The sequence below is a fragment of the Sciurus carolinensis genome, chromosome 10, assembly GCF_902686445.1.
Source record: "Sciurus carolinensis chromosome 10, mSciCar1.2, whole genome shotgun sequence".
Taxonomy (NCBI): Eukaryota; Metazoa; Chordata; class Mammalia; order Rodentia; family Sciuridae; genus Sciurus; species Sciurus carolinensis.
Genome location: NC_062222.1, coordinates 106,411,902 through 106,417,998, shown reverse-complemented (window position 1 = coordinate 106,417,998; position 6,097 = coordinate 106,411,902).

The following is a 6,097-nucleotide window of genomic DNA, read 5'->3' as shown; positions in this document are numbered from 1 at the left end:
CTCTAAACCTAACCCTAAACCTAATGCTAGCCCCTCCCACCCCCCATTATATGTCCTCATCCGCTTATCAGCGAGATCATTCGTCCGTTAGTTTTTTGAGATTGGCTTATCTCACTTAGCATGATATTCTCCAATTTCGACCATTTGCCTACAAATGCCATAATTTTATCATTCTTCATTGCGGAGTAATATTCCATTGTATAAATATGCCACAGTTTCTTTATCCATTCATCAACTGAAGGGCATCTAGGTTGGTTCCACAATCTGGCTATGGTGAATTGAGCAGCAATGAACATTGATGTGGCTGTATCTCTGTAGTATGCTGATTTTAAGTCCTTTGGGTATAGGCCAAGGAGTGGGATAGCTGGGTCAAATGGTGTTTCCATTCCAAGCTTTCTGAGGAATCTCCACACTGCTTTCCAGAGTGGTTGCACTAATTTGCAACCCCACCAGCAATGTATGAGTGTTCCTTTTTCACCACATCCTCGCCAACACCTATTGTTGCTTGTATTCTTGATAATCGCCATTCTAATTGGGGTGAGATGAAATCTTAGGGTGGTTTTGATTTGCATTTCCCTTATTACTAGGGATGTTGAACATTTTTTCATATATCTGTTGATTACTTGTACATCTTCTTCTGTGAAGTGTCTGTTCATTTCCTTAGCCCATTTGTTGATTGGATTATTTGTATTCTTGGTGTAGAGTTATTTGAGTTCTTTATAGATTCTGGAAATTAGCGCTCTATCTGAGGTATGGTTGGCAAAGATATTCTCCCACTCTGTAGGCTCTCTCTTCACATTTCTGATAGTTTCCTTTGCTGAGAGAAAGCTTTTTAGTTTGAATCTATCCCAGTTGTTTATTCTTGCTTTTATTTCTTGTGCTATGGGAGTCCTGTTAAGGAAATCTGATCCTGAGCCAACAAGTTGAAGATTTGGACCTACTTTTTCTTCTATAAGATGCAGGGTCTCTGGTCTGATTCCGAGGTCCTTGATCCATTTTGAGTTGAGTTTTGTGTAGGTTGAGAGATAGGGGTTTAGTTTCATTCTATTGCATATGGTTTTCCAGTTTTCCCAGCACCATTTGTTGAAGAAGTTAAGAATCACATGATTATTTCAATAGATGCAGAAAAAGCATTTGATAAAATACAGCATCCCTTCATGCTCAAAACACTAGAAAAAATTGGGGTAATGGGAACATTCCTAAACATTATAAAGGCCATCTACGCTAAGCCCATGGCTAATATCATTCTAAATGGTGAAAAACTGAAAGCGTTCCCCCTAAAAACTGGAACAAGGCAGGGATGCCCTCTTTCACCGCTTCTATTCAACATCGTCCTTGAGACTCTAGCCAGAGCAATCAGACAAACCAAAGAAATTAAAGGGATACGAATAGGAAAAGAAGAACTCAAACTATCCCTGTTCGCTGATGACATGATTATATATTTAGAGGAACCTGGAAATTCCACCAGAAAACTTTTAGAACTCATAAGTGAATTCAGTAAAGTAGCAGGTTACAAGATCAATGCTCATAAATCCAATGCATTTTTATACATAAGTGATGAATCTTCAGAAAGAGAAATTAGGAAAACTACTCCATTCACAATAGCATCGAAAAAAATAAAATACTTGGGAATCAATCTCACAAAAGAGGTGAAAGACCTCTACAATGAGAACTACAGAACACTAAAGAAAGAAATTCAAGAAAACCTTAGAAGATGGAAAGATCTCCCATGTTCCTGGATAGGCAGAATTAATATCGTCAAAATGGCTATACTACCTAAAGTTCTATACAGATTCAATGCAATTCCAATTAAAATCCCAATGATGTACCTCGCAGAAATAGAGCAAGCAATTATGAAATTCATCTGGAAGAATAAAAAACCTAGAATAGCTAAAGCAATCCTCAGTAGCAAGAGCGAAGCAGGGGGTATTGCAATACCAGATCTTCAACTCTACTACAAAGCAATAGTAACAAAAACGGCATGGTATTGGTACCAAAATAGACAGGTAGATCAATGGTACAGAATAGAGGACATGGACACAAACCCAAATAAATACAATTTTCTCATACTAGACAAAGGTTCCAACAATATGCAATGGAGACTATTCAGAATTTTAAAAAGTAGAGCTGAGTGTATAGTTCAGTGTTAGAGCGCTGGCCTAGCTAGCCTGTGTGAGGCTCTGGGTTCTGCCCTGAGAACTTCCCCACATACACACATTCACCAGGGAGGCGAGAGAAAGAAAGGCAAAGAGAGCTGCTAAAATGTGCGAAGTTGTGAGATTCTATTATTCTATGTGTGTGTGTATATATACATATATAAATATATATTTTATATATAATTTATGAATATGATATATAAGTATAATGTGTATTTTTATATATAAATATAAATATATATATATGTGTGTATATATATATATATATATATATATATATATTTCAGTGATGTCAGAAGTTTTAAATACATCTTTTCTTCCAGCTGGTTGAAGTGATACATTAATCTGATAACAGTTTCACAGGATGGGAACTAAATAGAGGACAAGTTGGTAAATCAGAGAGAGAAAAGTTTTATGCTTTATGTTTTGGCACAGGCACCAGTTTTACAAATTAAAAGTAGAGGTGATGAGCCAAACAATTTGCTAGAAATGAAATAACCATACTTTGTGGAATAACGAAGTTGGCCCTCTCTACTCCCTCATCTCTCCCTCTTTTCATTTATTCCAAAAAAGGAATGTAATTATGATAAATAAATGCACAGAGTAAGTTTAAAAAAAAACTTAAAAAAACCCTATAACTAGGATTACTTGGGAAAATTATAATGGTAAAGTTGGCACATGTACTGGTTAGTTACAAAAATCGCTTTGCAAGTAATCAAAAGAAACTGATTTTCTAATTTTCTTGGTCAGCACACTTTCTGAGATACTCTACTAATCAGGTTTCAATTGGATGCAAGTGTCAGAGACACTGAAATCAAACTGACTTAAAGAGGGGGACTTTCACCTAATTGAAAAGTCTAGGGCAGTCTCTGCTACTCAAGATGAATGTGTGAATCTAGAACACAACCAGTCTTACCTGTTGATATTAAAAATGTTGTGTGAATATAAGTCTAAACTTCATGGTTGCCTGTACGCTGACTTTTTCTGTGTGGGGGGTACCAGGGATTGAACTCAGGGGCACCTGACCACTGAGCCACATCCCCAGCCCTATTTTGTATTTTATTTAGCGACAGGGTCTCACTGATTTGCTTAGCGCTTTCCTTTTGTTGACGCTGGCTTTGAACTTGTGATCCTCCTGCCTTATCCTCAGAGCTGCTAGGATTCTAGGCGTGCACCACCGTACATTAACTTTTGATTGTAAGAATTTGAAAACCTCCCAATCTCAGTGGATGAATGACATCTTAAAGATAGATTGTCAACTGTGTGTGTGTGTGTGTGTGTGTGTGTGTGTTACCATGTTGGTTGCTTTGGAATGTCTGGAGAGGCATTTTTAAATCTGAAAACTTCAATTGATTTATAAAGATTATTTTATCCTTAATTGCTAAGAATGTGAAATGGATGCAAAGTAACTGAATAATTGTCTAGCATTTCCAAATAAAATAATCATGATATTTTCAGATAGCACTTGATTCTCATGTGTCTGATGATGGCTGTCTTTAATGGGAATGTCCTTGAGTCTCACAGAGTTTTGAAGGCATCTTGCTGATATGTTGCCCTCTTGTGCAGGAGAAGGCCCTTCTTTCTGACTAATGAGTGTCTCATTAAGGTGGCATGAGTTTTATGTTTATGTCCCTGAGTGCTGGGATGAGGAGTAACTTCCATGCTGTGGATTAAAAGATGGGAAGATGTGAAATACTAGGTAGATCTTACTGTGTGATAGGGTGAGAGATGACTTTTCAAATAAAGATTTTTTTTTCTGGAAACATGGAATTTGAAGCAGCCAAGTTCTAGACTTCATTTTGCAAATGTTTTGCTGAAAGCAGATAAAAACCTTACTAGTTAATGGGAAGTAATGAGGTGATGCAGAAAGAGCACAGGAATGGGAGCCAGGAAACAAAACAGTTTGGATTCTAGATCCCATTCTGCTCTCATTTTGGAGGCTTTTCTGGAAGTGTGACCAGGCTGTTTATCCAGACAAAAAGATAGAAGGGGTAAGAAAGACTCCTGCAATCTCACACCCACGACAGAGTTGCCCACTTTTGCAACTACTTCCACTTGGAGGCGAGTTTTATGTCTTTGATTGTCACATCTCTGAGAGGGTTCACTGGTTCCTTTGAAAGTGATAGTGACAAGACTCTCACTCTTACATTGTGCTCAGGCAAGTGGTGATCAGAGCAAATTACCACTTCCTCAGTAATTACACATCCACCATCAGTTACCCCAGCAACAGTGCACATTCCTGGAGGCTCTGGTGGGCTTCAGTACCGGTTCACTCAGAGGCCTCGGATCACCTCGGTTTCAGGAAGCACTCTGACATTCTGCTGGAGGCCTTCAGAGTAGGAGCCAGTAGCTTCAGAAAAACTGGTCTCAGTCAGGCTTAGATCAGTCTATTGCTTTGCATCTTCCTGTTTAAGAGGACAGGGGTTTAAGGTTTAAGTTCCCTGTCTCGAATTGGGTTGTGGCTCAGGGGTAGACACTTGCCTAGCACATGTGAGGCACTGGGTTTGGTCCTCAGTACCACACAAAAAATAAAAAGTAAAATAAAGTTATTGTGCCCATCTACAACTAAAGATATAATTTTAAAAATTCCCTTTCTCCAAGTACATGTACCTATGCTTGGGAAGTCTGTGCAGGTGTAGGTATGTGAATATCCAAGCCTCCAGTGAAACTGTTAAAGCTGTGAAATGGAATTTCCAAATCCATCCTAGAGACTTCCATAGGCCCAAAGTCCAGCAAAAATCTCTTCTTGCATTTGTTTTCAGCTTCAAAAAAATCCTCAGATTTGGCACGTGTTATGCTGATGGGAAGGACTGGTGGACTCTTACAGGAGAAGTGGCACTTTTTTCCTGCAATGTGGTTCCTTAGATCTTATCTTCTAGCCAGCTCCCTGCAATGCTCTGGCCTACAAATCCTACAGCATGTCCCAGAGTCAACAATGACTGTTAGGCTATAAATGCCCAAGGTGGATTGACAGTAAAAAGAAGGAATGTCGAATTCAGGAAATATGATGGTCCAGAGAGTGACTCAATGAGAGGCATATGCAAAGACCATGGATGTAGCTGCTCAAAGAAATAGTACACGAAATCTTTCTCTCCAGATCATTAAGATGGTGACCTGGGTTGTGACTTGTATCTTTGTTGTCCGTGTTATTTTTTCTGGTCTTGATCCATGATCCTGTGAGATTTCTAAAGGGTGCTCAATAAACAAATTAGTAGGGTGACAGAATATAGATGGAATCACCTGTGCTGGCAGAAGTCAGGGGTTTGAGCACTGACTACCACTTATTAGCTATATGGCTTTGAGGCAGTCATTTAATTATCCCTGCAAATATAGAGAGATGGTATCAAACATTTCTTGTGTTTGTTGTATGAAATAAAACTAGGGTTGAGAAGGTGTTTTGTACAATGGAAAGCAACGAATAAATGCTACCTGCGGTTACTGGGTCAACATGCAGCCGGAAATGATTCTATGTTCTTAAATGCCATTGGCTTTCTGGCCTTCTCCTTTGGGATCACTAACTTCTAGTAGCCACTGCAAGGTATGCCCAAGTACAGAAATAATCTCATCATCACCTACCAAGAAACAGTGGGAGAGAGCTCAGGCATTCAGGGACACATTTGTTGTAACATTTCTGGGCTTCGCATCAAGTTGAAAACTCATGTCAAAAGGTCTCAACTTGACCAAACTGTTTTTTCTCATTTTTCCCAGTACCTAAAAAGGATCATATAGTCCTAATTAGGCCTAGAGAGGCCCACAAAAAAATACTCGTTTCCAAGAGCTTTGGATTTATGGACTGAAAACTGTAGGCTACTGTGTATTTTAATATATTCAGAGAGACAATTAAGATAACTTTAGTTATGGTTTTGGAAAAGAGTCCGGTCAGCATTCGACTGAACGTATAGCTTTTCTCTGTCAAAAAGCAAACTGAAATGACATTTTTG